The 16,525-nt window shown below is 32.1% G+C and overlaps 1 protein-coding gene across 2 annotated transcripts in view; it reads left to right on the top strand.

The window, feature by feature from the left end:
* Window positions 1–16,525, top strand: part of LOC148283320 (mitochondrial glutamate carrier 1-like) — a 32,397-nt gene that overhangs the window by 3,944 nt on the left and 11,928 nt on the right. Inside the window, exon 1 of one of the 2 annotated variants that reach the window (XM_088223691.1) lies at window positions 16,031–16,039. The exons of the other annotated variant lie outside the window; for it this stretch is intronic. The gene's annotated coding sequence lies outside the window, so the exon portion shown is untranslated. Of the gene's footprint in view, window positions 1–16,030; window positions 16,040–16,525 lie in introns of those variants that run through there. 2 annotated transcript variants of the gene reach the window in all.

Here is a 16,525-nt window from a genome sequence, read left to right as displayed (position 1 = left end):
TTTTTTGAACATTATACATTTGTAACCCTTTCAAGCTTTTATTTTTATAGACAGATGATGATATTTCAACAGATAAATAATATATTCTTATAGCAGTATGGAAGCCTAGGCATTTTCCAGACTATATCCATTGTCTTGTCATTATTCTCCGAACCAAGTGTAATCATTACATACTGATGATATTTTTCTGGGTTTTATTGTGTTTTCTTCGTCTTTACAATTTTGTCGCTTAAGTTTCGGTCAGCATTGTAACATCTATCATCTTGGCTGAGGTAATTGGAAGAATGAACAATACACAGTATTGTAACCCAGAAAGACATTGCCAGTATCCGAAAGGCTAAAAAAATCTAAAAAACAAAAATTACTTTACACATTATTTACCATTCATCATTCAGCATATGTTTAAATATTTAGTTCTGATATTTATTTATCACAATTTATTTATTTTTTATTTTTTTAATTAAAAATATGAATGTTCCCTCAATGCCCTGTGCCGAGGGAAACATTTAAACATTGATATATGTGCCTTAATCTATTTAAATATATTAGGGGTAGGCATACATGAGGTCAAAGAGAGCCTCATTCAGGAATTTCATGTACATATACAGGATGTTCTTTAAACCCTGTCACATCCGAAACCACGATGATCAGTATGAGCAAGAAGACATATTGGCACTTAAAAATAAATTTTGAGAATGACTAAAATCTTAAAAAATTAAATATAGAAAAAAACAAATGGTTGCTTACTTCTGCAGGGGAGAAATGAGAAGGGGGGAGTCTGATACACCGTCAATCGCACCGCAATAAGTAAGCAACCATTTTTTTTTTTTTTTTTTTTTCAAAAATTTTCTTTGTTCTAAATATTTTTTTAAATATGCTAATATGTCTTCTTGCCTATACTGATCATCGTGGTTTCAGATGTGACAGGGTTTAAAGAACAGCCTGTATAAAGGGCTACACCATAATCACATTCTCACGTAATATTAAATACACTAATTCTGATTTATGAAATATTCTGCAACAAATCTCAATTCCTATATTAAGTATAAGAAATATAAAATTTAGAATAAATCCACAAAATATTAGTTTAAAATTTATTTGATGAAAACAAAAAGTGATAAAAATTGCATTTATCTCTACCCAAAAAATCTATTTATTTTTTCAGAAATGAGGTACATTGTACGTACCTATGTAATTATTTTTGAAAATGTACTTACTAAGGAAAACTTCCATAAATACAAGTATAATGGAGAAATAAGTATGTATCAATATTTTAATAAAGAGACACTGGGAGCTGCATTTGACTCAACGAAGAGCCAATTTGCCCATGTCTGTAATATGACCAACAAATCTACTTAATCGCTCTTTTATCCACTTCGTCTGATTCACTCTCTCCTCTCTCAGAGCAGGAAAAGATCCGGAGTTAACTAAGCCTCTTTAATCAAATCTCGTGTGTCTATTTGAATGCTTTTTTAGCGTCTATATAGTGTTTAGTTTTTTAACATCTATGCCTTTCGTATTTATTTACGAACTCAATAATAATTACCTCGAGACAAGATCTGGTCTGATCACGAGACAAGATTTTAGAGATTATTATCTAGAGACACCAAAAAAGTCCAGATCCTATCTATCTCGAGTTTACAATAAGACACATCCGGGGCATTGGTGCAAGGTGATGTGCTGACCGAGTTTTTAATATTGATATTTTTTTAATATTGATTAAGGGGTTCTGAATACGCATGAAATAAATAATAAGAAACACATATAACTAGTCAAGTTGGTGAGTAGTCACTTATTTTCAAACTAGATATGCAAACATGACGTGTGATTGTCGTTAATAGTGTTGACCTTCAGTCAAATAACACACAGTAAATTGTATGGAGTATGGACTATCCTAATTGATGGAACGTTGTATCAATATAATATACCAAAAATTATAAATACCCAATCAATAATGAATTCCCTTTAACAGTTTATTGAAGTTTAGTAAATATTTCGACCGGAGAACTTTTTGTCTAGGCACTTTTCTGTGTCCGGACGAATTACGAGTATATTATATTTGAACTTAGTTTTTCTGTCATTCTCTAATAGATGCCTCCCCGATGCTCTTTGAAAAAGACAACTGCACGTCGGACTGATTATGCCTAACTAAAATCGGAAAAATCGATGTCTTTTATTTCGGCATTCCAAAACTGAACTGATTTAATGAAATTTTTTGTACGGTACGTTTTTCAAAAATATACCTACATCTGAAGACGTAAGATAAAACTGGGCGCTCTTAAGGGTTTTTGGATGGTTCTAGCTCCCATAAAAAAACAATTTATCAAAAAAACATTAGTAAAATATCCATGGTGTGTAAAAAAAAATTTTGTTGCTCTAGGGAGAAAATACGGGAATACGTTTGCACTTACAGCCAATCTGCTAAACAAAATGGATTTTCTACTCTTGAAAATAGACGCACTATATCTGAATTATGCTATTTGTGTAAGTTATTAAATAATAAAGTAGACTCTTTTAACCTACTCTTCAAAATTAATCTTAATTTCCCCTTTCGCGTGACAAGAAATAAGTATTTATTCCATCTGCCAGTCTGTAGCACTAACTATGCACAACACTCTTTCCTCTATCGTTCTTGCTTAAACTATAATGCTTTTTTTTCATCTATTGATACATTCAACATGCCCCTTAATTTATTTAAAAATAAATTAAGACTCATTCTTTCTGGCTGCGATACGCTCCCACTTACTATTTAATGATGCTCACGCTTACGCACACCTGAACACTTACACCCACACAAACACACCTCTGCACTTATTCTCTTACAAATACACACAAACACACCCCTTTTTTGTACCACAATTTAATATGTATGAATTTTATTTAGAAACTTCGCTGGTCTCTCTTTAAACCGTATCTTTTTTATGTTATTATATCATTGTCGACTGTTTGTTTCTGCAAAATAAATGAATAAATAATAAATAAAAGTCAGACCGCATTTCTTCTAAAGAATATGTTTAAAACAGAACCAGATAAGTGCCCTTTAGACCACTGGGTGCAGATACGATAAAATAATGATGACTCGACAACATGAAGTCAAGATTTACAAATTAATTTTTGTAAAAAAAAAAACACAACAAAAAAAATACGATAAAAATATATTAATATTCTTTTTAATACAAATAATTTCTTCTAAATTTTATTATCATTTAATCAACTCTGAAAAAAGCTCCCCCCTTTAAAATTAGCAAAAACATTATCATGTTGAGTGATTGCTGATTGCTAAATAACATCTAAAGGCGGCTCTACGCCCTGGCCAATACGTTGGCTAATACGTATTGGCTAACGTATTGGCCATAGTGTAGAAGGGGCTATTTGAACGTAGTTATGCAGAAAGCTGCCAGTCATAAGAAAGTGAAACTGAGATAATATCACTTTTATGAAAAGAGTCAATAATCAAATCTCCACAACAGTTGGAATGTTTTTGATTTAACAAACAATAAACAATGAATACATAAGTTTTTTATAATATTACAAACAAGAGTCTAATCATGTATTTGAGCAGATTTAATGATTATTTTAAAGTACTGTAAGATTTTTCTGCAGGGTGTTTTCTGCAAATTGAGAAATGCCGTTTTTGTGATCGACACTATTTTCAGAAGGAGATTATTACAGTTTTTTGTATGAAAGCGGTCTGGCTGTGTTTAGTAAAACACAGAACTGACCTTTCTGCACCCGATAACATCAATATCTAGTTTTTTCAAAATTGTGGACTGGCTGCTTTCTGCATAACTACGTTCATTTGTGACTGGCAGAGCTGGCACACGCGCTGGCACATCTGCTGGCGCGCTATCCGTCTGTTGTCGGTTTTCCGATACTACGCTACGAACTACCAGAGAGTGCGCACGCGAATTTTTGTGCGCTTTTGACGTTCGCACAATGGCCCGCACCGACAGATACTCAACGACTCGCCAACGTGCGGACAGTTTAGCGATTTCGTTGCTAATACGCTCGCCAGCGTACTGCCCAACGTAATGGCCATCGTGTGGGGTCGCCTTAAATCGTTATCTGAACCTATGTACGGTCGGGGTCTACATTCAAGGTGCACTGAAGGAATGCGGTAATGTGTTTTGACGCTGGCTGGTTGAGCCTCGATAAAAATTAGCGCCTAGATATTCAAGAGCATAATATATTCGTGAATATCAATCAGATAGTTTTTATCTTAACTCAATCGGACAACGTCACAATTCACTACCGTGCATTCACGGAGACTGGACCGGTGTGCACGCGCAAACCACGAGCCCACTGCATGATATCGCATGATTGGCCCATTTCACACCACGGCAAAAATCTACACGGCACGATAAAATACAATACGATGGATCGATATTTGTTGTTTTACAATTATTTATTTATTTAATGCCTGGCAAACGCAGTAACCAGTACACCTTAAGACCGAATTATCTCCACTCAATTTCCTTTTGCAGGATTTTTACCTGAGAGTACTCGCTAAATTTAAATAATGATTTTAACTGAATTATCATTAAAATCTCTTTTGCTAAGTTTGACTATATTATTTCAATCGGGTTGTGGTCCCGTGGCTAGTGTTGCGGACTCACGGATCAGAGGTCTGAGGTTCGAACCCCACTCTACCCCACCTTGATTTCCATTTTCAAATTGTGAGTTATTTACAACTCATTGAAAATGGTCACCAAAATTGAAATATTTGGGTAAATTACGCTAAAAAAACGCTAATTTATTATTTTTTATAATAATATATTAACCGAGGTGTTTTAATTGATAGTTTTATTAGAGACATAAACTATAGAGTTTAAACAAAATAAAAATATTATCAAATTGAAATAGGTAGGTACTAACGAATTTAATAAATGTCAATCCACTATAATTTTACCGTGGAGTTTAGATTAAGATGATATGTGTGGAATAGGCTGTTTTCCGTCGGGTATCACGCGGCTGGTTTGTTTATTTGGAAATTTTTGTAATAATGAACAGACTTTACTGCATTCCTTCCGTGCGCCTTGTACGTAGACCCCGACTTTACCTACATACTGTCCTGTAATGTATTATTTATTCTAACTTTAACGCCTTTGATTGATTCGTGACGGTCTTATGTCGTGATAACAGAATCATTCTGATTGTGTTTACATTCTTATATCATATTATTCTCGCTTTCTTTACCTTCAATTCACACCAAACCAAACAAACACCTTCAGACGCACGTTATTGTCGATTAAGAATGTGCATGATGTTTGTTATGTGGTAATAATAGAAACTCCGGCATTTGCGTTTGTCCTGTTCACACTTTAATATTATTGTTTATTTAAACATAAGTATTTTATAATTTGATAAGTATTGTCGGCCTCGTGGTGTAGTGGCCAACGCGATTTCCTACCGTGCAAGAGGTATCGGGTTCGATTCCCGGCATGGTTGACATGAAATATTCATTTGAAAAGTTGTTTTACACTATAATACCTGGACTGGCACCTGAAGCGTAAGACGATCATTCTTACCTTCATGTAAAAAATAAATAAAATAATCAAGATGAGCTGCAATCGGTGTACCAATGAAGTGCCATATGCACCATTATGTGCGGAAAGGGGAATGATTATGATCATTTTATAATTTTATTTCAAGAAAACAACAGCTACAAAAATACATTTACAAATAAACCAAAATTATATTTTATTATAGAAATAAAAGATGAGTGATACTTTAATTCACAAATTTGGAATATCCAGTGACCGGTTTCATCGCTTTTGCGACATCTTCGAGACTGGTATCTTTATTAAGAAATTCAATGTATTTATACAAAACAGAGGTATGGATAGAAAATTCAAAATTATATGATAGTAAATTAAATTATTAAGGATATTCCGCAGAGTAATAATGCGTCAACCTATAGAGAAGCCCTATCACTATGTTTTATAGAACGCAGGCGATGTTGGTTAGCAACAAATTAGCGGCCATTTTGTTTTATTTGACAACACAGGCATAACGGTTCTATTCGATGCTTTTGTCGCTGTGCTTGGCTTTGTTTGTGAATATTTTTGATATTGACGTTATAATAAATGAAAATCGACCATGGTGAATTGCAGTATGTTTGGTTGTAGCAGTAGGAGCGTCAAAGGTGTTAAATGAGTCAGTTTTCACAGGTAATTGATTTCGAATATTTTCCCATGATTTACATTGATTTTTGGCATTTATTGTCCTGACACGTGTATAATGTTGCTTAAAAACTTTCCTTGCATCAACATATTTACTTCAGATACACATTTTTCTCAATTCAAGGGATAAATTTGTGAATTAAATTATGTTTACTGTTGATAATGACAGTTGATTTACGAGCAATATGTCGGGTCCGCACTAGGCATCCATATAAAGTTTAAGCCTTTATCGAGTAGAGGTCTTTTCAAATTTTACTCTAAAATAGCAACGTTAACCTTGAAATCGCATCTAAAATGACATGTCCAAATTTTAGGCCGCTACGACTCGCCGTTTTGGAGATGTGACGGACAAACAAACAAACTCAACACAGGACTTTGGTTCCATGGAGTTGGAATTTATGTCTCAATAAATGTAACATAAGTATATTGTTAATTAAATGAATAAATAAATAGTAAAGAAAACACCCACATGTATTTTCAATTTTGTAAAATAAATATAGGCGAATTATAGAAAAATAATTTGGAATAACCCTGCAATAATAAATACACAGGTACATATTTAAGAGTATTTACAATGCAAATTGATATCCATTTGGCAATTCTCGTCCTGAGTATGGCCTATTGTTTTGCTGCGAACTGTAGCTAACTTAATACCCAATAGTCATAGAATGGGTTTCCTACGTTTGGGCTCATCTATAGCTTATTATTTCTCTGAGGGATATTCCAAATTTTTGGATTAAAGTATTCCTCGTCTTTTTTTTCTATAATAAATTACAATGAACTTTCATCAAGAATTTTCACTTACAAAAACAAATATATGGCTATCGTTTTCCAAATATTACTAATCATCATCATTCCTTTTCCGCACCTTCATGTCGGCCTCGTGGTGTAATGGTCAACGCGTTTGCCTACCATGCAAGAGGTCTCGGGTTCGATTCCCGGCCTGGTTGATATGAAATATTTATTTTAAAAGGGTGCTTTCACCCCAGAATATTTTAACGCAGTTATACAGAAAGCAGCCAGTCCAAAATTTTGAAAAAAATATATATTAGTGTTATCGGGTGCAGTAAGATCAATTATATGTTCTGCTAAAAACAGCCAGGCCGCATACAAAAAACTGTGATAATCACCTTCTGAAAATAGTGTCGATCACAAAAACGGCATTTCTCAATTTGCAGAAAACACCCTGCAGAAAAATATTACAGTACTTAAAAATAATCATTAAAACTGCTCAAATACATGATTAGATTCTTGTTTGTAATTTTTTAAAAAAATAATGTATTCATTGTTTATCATTATTTGTCAAAGTCAAAAACATGTCATATTGTTGTGTATATTTGATTGTTCACTTTTTTCATTATTTTTTAAGTGCTTTTATCTCAATTTCACTTTTCCATGGCTAGGTTTCTGCATAACTACATTTATTTCATAGTCCTCGGACTGGTACCTAAAACGTAAGACTGATCATCTTACCTTCGTGTAACAAAAATGATCAAGATACGCTGCGATTGGTGTACCGATCCAGTGCCATATGCACCATATATTACTTATATAATGCTAAAAAAAAATTAAGAAGCATTCTTTTGTAAAGTCACTTCATAAAATAAAAAAACTTCGTAAAAATAAAACAAAAAGACAGTAAATTAAATAAACACGTGAATATGAAAAGAAAAAGTTTTTTTTTGTCAGCTCGGTCTTAAGAAAACCTTTTCATCGACGGATCCACACGGAGTGACGAGTGACCCCAAATTAGCAGTTTTTTTTCTTTAAAACAAGAGAAGATAAATATATGAAACTATACAAAAAATGAAAATATGTCAAGTTTGTTAAATACAGTTAGATTAAACTATTTGCAATTAAGGGTCTAGATAATATAAATATATCGATTTCGGAAAAAAATGTTACAAAAATTTAGGATTCTGGGAAAAGATGCATTCTTACTATTATTATTTGTGCTTGATATACCAATATGATACAACGAGGAACTTCAGCCCTACGGGAAATTGGATACAAAAAATGTTTTTTTACGCGCGGAGCATTAAATTATACGGCAAAGTTTCTTGAAATGTACGAAAAAGGTAATAAAAAATATTTTAATAAAAACAAACTACTTTGAACAACGTCACTAGTTCGTATGAATCAACCAATGATAATAGAGTTGTGAAAGATTTCCGGTTTACGGTAGTGGACCAATCGGCAGAACTGACCGAGAACAAGCGGAAGAGAACTTGAGACGTCACACGCGGAGTAATTTTAAAAACACAAAACTTTAAAAATCATGGCGCTGATAATACTATACATATTTATTTATTTTTTCATTTTGGCTTAGTTTCTCTATTAACAAATATTTGTTTTTTTAAAACCACTGACGTTTCTAATTCTAATTTTCTCAATGAGTTGAGGGCAATCTAAGAAGTCAATCTAATCTGTTATTGACTATTTTTTAAAGGAAGAGAGTATCAGTAGTGGTTCTTCTAGATTACAATAATTTAGATCAAAAAGGTAATTTAGATTAAAATAAAAGTTCTTCTGAAGATACGTATCGACATTGACTCGAAATTTCAGGAAGACGAAAATAAAAATATAACAAAAATTCACAAATAGTACTGTTGTGTACTAATGTGTACCTACCTATACCTACGCCGACGCTGACGTAGGTAGTAATCTTTTTAAAAAATATGTATACCAAAATCTAAAAAAGGCACAATGAGGACTCTTGACCAAAATCTAATTTCATATTACGATTATTTTGGTATCTTGTGTTGGCAGTTGGCGTATAATTTTACCCGTTCCCCTCAACTCAATTTAAACACGCAACAGTACGTATGCACCTCCAGTTTTAAACCTATTTATCACAGTAAATCAATAATCTCGAACGAGTGCAACGAATGTTTTTGAAATATATAAAATTTTAATTACATCTACCTGTGTCAGATATAAAATATGAATCCCCGATGAGTAATTTAAATCCACCATTAGGTACCATCAAGCAGGAGAACAATATATATATATATATATTTATTAATACCATATAAAATATTTTTTATACAAAATAAGTTTTAAGAGTCTAAGAACTTTTGTAAGGACTGTATTTTTAAAATATATTTCACATATAATAATGTTTTTTTTTATATCTTCTATACATTATTAAATAATAAAATAGATTTCTTTGAACCGTTAAGTTTTTTAAATTTTCATGACCCATATAGACCGATTGCACTTATTTTTTTGTTTTAGTCATTATCACTAATTGTGACGTATATTGCTATCTCCATTGTTACTGAAACTAAGTAAAGTGTCTTTTTTATCTGCGGTCTATCCATATAACCTTATTTGAATTTCTGTCGATTTTAAACTGTTTTATTAGCAGAAATAAAGAAGATGGCTATGTTTAAACTGAATATTATGATATAAAATGACATAAGAAGTCGTATCAACCAAAAATCTCAAAAATTACGTTGGCTCGAGATGGCCACGTTTGTTTTTATTTATTAAATAGGGAAATATCACTTTTTTTACATTTTTTAAGTAAAAAGGGTCTATGACTTACAGTCCAGTAAAAAATATTTATTTTTGCTACTTATTAGTAGCATAAAAAATATTTTTAAATTTTGAATTCCCGCAAAAACGGTAATTGCATTGGCCTAATACCTAATACTTCACGATTCATGTTCATTTTCAACTTTGTTCCAAACCATTCGAATTTTTTTAGAACATCGTCACGAATCTTGACGTCACAACTATCAATGCCAAACATTTCGCGTTTTTCTAGTGACGTATTTTTTAAGTATCTTATTTTTTAAAGTTATACAGGGTGTTCATTAAACCCTGTCACATCCGAAACCACGATGATCAGTATGATCAAGAAGACATATTGGCACATAAAAATGTTTTTTTAAAACGAATAAAATTTAAAAAATAATATATCAAAAAAAGCTAATGGTTGTTTACTTCTGCAGTGGTAAAATGAGGATGGGAAGGGGGGAGTGTGATACTGCGCCGCGCTCCCCTCACTTCTCCCCTGCAGAAGTAAGCAACCATTTGTTTTTTTAAATATATTTTTTTTAAATTCTTTGTTCTAAATATTTTTTAAATATGCTAATATGTATTCTTGTCCATACTGATCACCGTGGTTTCAGATGTGACAGGTTTTAAAGAACACCCTGTATTTGAAAACGTTTCTCCACTTTATCCGTATTGTTTTTAAAAATACAATTAATTATTCTAAATCCATTTCATATATTTTTTATCGGTATTCGTAGTACGTGATGTTTCCCTATTCACCAGTTACCCGCATGCGGCGGCTTGCGAATCAAAGCATACAGTAATGATTTCGATTTATTTTATACCTTACCGCTAATGATCAAATCCTGTGTCCTGGAAAAAAATCACTGATTGAGAATTTAATAAATACTCTGATTTGAACTATTGTGTTTTTTGGATAGTAATTTGTATTTAATATTGTTTGTGTAAACCATGATGTAAAAGCTGAAAGCCGCCCTATAGACGTTTATAAATAATATTAATATATTTTTAGCCGTGTTTTTTTATTTAATGACAAATGATTTTTTAAAATTGATTTGCTTAGGAAATATTCAAAATTAGGAATTGAGGAATCATTGTTTATTTATTGACTATATACTCCCTCAGTCCACAGTCCACATTCGTGCCGAGAGCTATGCACTGTTTAATTTTATGATAAAATATTAATTGACAATAAACGTACAATGTCATATTTATTAATATTAAATCTTATATATTATTAGGTGTGATTCATTAAAAATATTTTAGATAAATAATTTAAGAAAACTGTCGGCCTTGGCCTTGTCGGCCTCGTGGTGTAATGGACAGCTCGTTTGTCTACCATGCAAGAGGTCTCAGGTTCGAGTCCCGACATGGTTGATATGAAATATTTATTTAACACGGTGTTTTTACACTAGAATATTGCATAGCCCCTAGACTGGTACCTTAATCGTAAGACTGATCACCTTATCTCCATGTAGCAAAAAATGATCAAGATATTTATTTATTTTATTTTACACTTTAAATACATATACAATTTATATACATATAAGGGCGGGTATATTGCCAGCAATTTCTTCCTACCTACCCAAACCGTTCAGTTTAAAAAAATTACAAGTACATGGACATATTGAATCTTACAATTTTATACAAAATGAACAACAAAGATTAACAAAATAAAAATATTTAAAAAATAACACTTAACTATGAAGAAAGGAGAGGGGATGGGAAGGAAAGAAGAAGGATAAAGGAACAACTTAGTGACATTTCATTCTTGACTTAAATGTAAATAAAGAAGGGGCGTCTCTAACATTAGTAGGTAAATTATTCCATAATCGATCAGCTACTACTGTGAAAGAGGAGGCAATAAAATTAGAGCGATGAAAGGGTATTAAAAGGGTTCTCTCGTTACTAGAACGAAGAGATAGTCCGTGTTGTGATAGAGGTTGGAAGAGCTCTCTCAGATAAACAGCCGCAGTGGGATTATTTAAAATATTTTGAAGAATTGATAGAATGTGAATGTTCTCTCTATGCCTAATACTGAGCCAGTATAGGTCCGTGCGATATTCGGTTGCGTGCAAGATACGTTGCGATTGGTGTACCAATTCAGTGCCCTATGCACCATTTGGTGCGAAAAGGGACCGATGATGACGAGTTTGAGGAAACGAGAGAAATATATATTATTTTTAAATTTTGTTGAAAACCAAATTCATCAATCATGATTTTTTTTGTTGACATAAATGTCTTAATCGAGTATAGAGATATCATTAATTGCGAAGATTATCTTGATTGGATTGTCCAGATAAAATTCTTTAATCTCACAATTATTCTACTCCAGAATAGCGTAACGTGATTACCTGCTATCAAGACTTATCGATTTTTATAGTCGTTTATTACTATTTTTTTACAATAATGATTGTTATGGTGGCATGCTTTTTTAATAAGTACCAATAACCTACACCTATGTGCCTGTAGGTACCTTTTATTAACTCGCAGTGATTAAAAAATGTATATTATCTTTTTTTTGTATATTTGTATTACTAAATACACTGGTACCAAATAACAAACCAATCATCATGCGTTAATGCAATTTACGATCAAGATAAGCTGCAGCTAGCCCGGGTATTTGTGTTTTGCAGTATGAAGGGTACGAATTATTCAATAATTCATTGTAAAATCCTAGAACTCAAAACCTTATATGAAAATCTAAAAACATTTATCTCGATGACAATAGTACGAATTTTGCACTCTTCCGTCAGTTTGTCCGGACTTGGGTATCGCGTTGGGAGCTCCTAAGATGCGCGGACGCCTAGGTGGGTAAAATATGGTGGGACAGGCAACTGTTCCTGTAGGATGCTCATTCAGTTGGATCTGTGCTTCCTTCCAAACGGAACGCACACGTTCTTTTGTTTTGTCCTTCCCTTACGGGGGTGGTATTCGGATCCTCTGCCTCTGACCACCCAGGGAGTTCTTCTTTATCCAACGTCGTTCTCTTAATGTAAATATCCGTGTTTTTACTTATGTTTTGTGTAAGTTATGTTTGTTATGTTACTATGGTTTTAAGAAAATGTTTTTGTATATTTGGATACGTTTATTTATGTAAATTATTTGTTAACATATTTTTTTTGAATAAAAAAAAACAGAGGCATTGAGGGGATCCTGAGGGGTGGGGACGACGTGTTGGCCTCTGTCCATACGTCCTCCTCCCCCCTCCTTAATCTGCATAGAGTTTGTATTCCTTAGGAATATTTATAATAACTTTCCTCTATGCGCAGCTGACAGAGAGTCCCTTAGGACTCTATAACAGCTGCGGGTGGATGGTGGGCTTAAGGGTCTCCCCTCAATGTACTGACGTTGTTCAAGGTGGTTCGTTTTTATTAAAATATTTTTTTCGTACATTTTCAAGAAACTTTCCCGTGTAATTAATAAGAAAATATTTTTTGTATCCAATTTACCGTAGGGCTGAAATTCCTTATTACGGCATAGAACGCCCGGGCTTGAGAAAACTCACATTATTATTTTTTGTGTTCTCACCGGGAATCGAACCCGGAACCTTACGTGGGTGGTCAAGCATCTTAACCACCACATCACGGGGTCGCCATGCTATTATTAAGTCCCCTTCGTAGTGTAGTAGTTTGCTTTAATTTTATAACCATTGAACATGTTCAATTATAGGTTACCGACGAAGATACTTTGAATGTCCATGCAAATATACTCGTTTTTGTATACAAATATTGGTTTTTCTTATAGACAGTCAGAGATAATTTTGTTACCTACCCATTTTAATCGGGGGCCTGTAGTGCTTTTCCTGTTGATGTTTGCAATTTATTTGATTCAATATTATCTTACCTGCGCTCCGCTCCTACTGAGTGATAATTACCATTACAAAATTATTGTTTGATTGTAAATTTTATAGGCCTGATCGAAAGAAAATGTATTTATGGATTATTTGATTAATTTTCTTGGCACTTGCATTGTCTAACGATCAGTCTGAGTATGTACTAACTGCAGAAATAGCGCAAGGCAAATAAATCTTGCCAACTGCCAATCTAAGGTGAAGAGAATAATATTGTACAGGTGAAAAATTACTTTTGTACTTACGTGCCACCGTGCCACCGTGCGGCAATAGGTACCCACTATATAAACTTTGCCACGTAAAATGTCACTAGAGAGTTACTAGATTGCATAAATCCCGAATTCTTTTAACCGTCCTCATTAATAAAATAATTTCACAATAGTGTATCTAAATTAACCATAACACATACATAAACACACACACCTACAACTTACAGGAACTCCACTGGTTCAAAGCATAAGTATTTTGTAATTACTATTTATAAAATAAATTCTATTATACAAATTTATAAAAAAGAAAGGTATTTGAGATGAATAAGTCACTAAGATACCAACATAATATTAAAATTCCTAAATTCCACACAAGTCACGGTCAAAATAGCTTTGTCTTCAAAGGTGTGAAAAAATATAATAATATCCCAATGAACTAAAAACTATTAAAAATAATATATCGATAAATAAATTTAAAGTAAATCTAAAGAATTTTTTTGAACACGTGTAAAAACTACATTAAATTTTGATTAGTATGAATGTATTATTGTTTTATTTTTTTCTTTATATATCCTATGTTTTTTTTCTCATGTACTCGTATTTAAAATTATATAAATATAATATGTATAAATAAATAAACAATTACAACAGTGTAAGTCACTCTCCAAGCACAAGAGTTAGTCTCTTTTTTTGGAGAGTTACAGTGATAACATTTACTAGATGTGTGAAAGTAGATATGTATGGAATTAAAAAAAAACATGTACCTTTTTTGAAATTTATTAATAAAAAGAATATATAAAAAAATAAAAGTAAAAGTGCAACTATCTGTTCTTTATAAATTCATTAATAAACACGGAAAAAATATATGTCACATATGTATTTAAATATATTTTAATGGTGCGAATACTAATTTAAGAATATTTTTTTCAAATTTAATTTACTTTATTTAAAGTTACATAAAAAATATCAAAACTTTTTTTTTAAATGTCCACATCCACAAACACATCATATTATCTGAAATCTGGACGCATAATAAGGAAAATGAAATATTTTATTATCTATATCACACCACAACTTCAATAGATTCCACCAAGAGTTTTGATTTTTAAATTTTAACGTGTTAATTGAAATGTTTTAATGTCAAACGTGCGATGTATTTATTTTTTGTATTACAGCACTGCCCTTCTAAGGCTAAAAGTCGTATCTGCAGAATTGAAAATTTAACAGGACATTACTGTTTTATGCTTTGCCGATCCAATTTTTTTTAAACTTATTTTTATTTATAAGAGAATATCTCATATTTAAGAAGCAGAAATGACTTGTTGGCTTAGTATTAGTATGTGAGGCTATCGAATATTACAACAACAAAAAAACGCAATGTGTTTTTTACATTTATGTAACATCCAGGCTTGAGAAAAATCGCATTTTAATTATTGTACTCGTCGGGAATCGAACCCGGAACCTTCTGTGCGCAACGCACGCGTCTTAACCACGGAGACCGCCGTATGTAGTATAATATTTTTTGAGAAAATTTATTTTGTTTATTTAATGAGTTGTACCGCGGGAAAGGATTGATCGACTTAGATTTTCTAAAAAAACCCTAGTTCGAAATTCCTGTTTCTAAAAATTAAATACATAATATGTATCGAGTATCGAACTATGTATGTGTAATTATAAATCGATACTTACTACACATAATTAATTACACTTAAGTTTTGTAAAAATCTGTCGTAAAAGAACAGGTAACCAGGACCGCGATTACAAAAGCTATCTTCATCGGTACATATCGAGACAGTATAAAGTAAAATAGATATTTCTGTACGCAAATGTCTATATTTGTATGAAAAATTAAAGTATCTTCGTCGGTAACCTGTAATTGAACATGTTTAGAATAAAAGTTGTATGCATATTATATTTTTCATAATGAAAACTTTATTTTATTTTATAGAAAAAATCGAAGATAAATGTTAACTTCCCATTTAATACGCCCCGGCTAACGGTAAAATAATTTCCCTTTTTTCTCTTCCTGTGTTTCAACTTATTAATTCTTCGTTTTTTTTCTCTTATTTAGTTTTTGAAAAATATTGTCGTGTGTTATTGAATTAATATCTATCGTAGCGGATACTGGTTATTTTTTTAATTAACGCTATCATTTTGTAAATATTTTTATAGCAACAATGTTACGTTAAAATTCAAATCGTCATCTTGCTTTATTATTGCGTTGCATTTCATCAGTTTTACTAGTGACACCTTATCTCGTTATTGTGTTCGTTAGTTTGATCGGGAGGCGTTCCTATGATTTACTCAAATATTTTAATCTTTGCTCATTTTTGTTTTCTTTCTAGTTAATAGCTTTCTAGCATACATATGCATTTTAAATCGGGTTGTGGTCCTGTGGCTAGTGTCTCGGACTCACGGATCAAAGGTCTGTGGTTCGAATCCCACCCTACCCCAAGTTGATTCCCATTTTTTAATAGTAAGTTATTTACAACTCGTTAAAAATGGCCCTCAAAAATGAAATATTTATGGTAAATCATAATAACGCAAATATATATATATTTTTAAATATTTTAAAATGCGTGTATAGTAAACTCCATTTTAATTGTTTGATTCTGATAAATATTTCAAATGTATACCAAAATTCACTTTTAAATTCGTATGAATATTCCACATTCTAAATTCGACTGCTTAATTCGTATAAATATTCCAAATTCAACTGCTAAATTAGTACAAATAATCTAAATTTGACTACTGAA

Source organism: Micrasema longulum, unplaced genomic scaffold, assembly GCF_059751315.1.
Source record: "Micrasema longulum isolate JH-2025_06_02 unplaced genomic scaffold, ASM5975131v1 h1tg000248l, whole genome shotgun sequence".
Taxonomy (NCBI): Eukaryota; Metazoa; Arthropoda; class Insecta; order Trichoptera; family Brachycentridae; genus Micrasema; species Micrasema longulum.
Note: the sequence above shows the minus strand (reverse complement) of the source record. Positions and strands in the feature narration are given on the sequence as shown.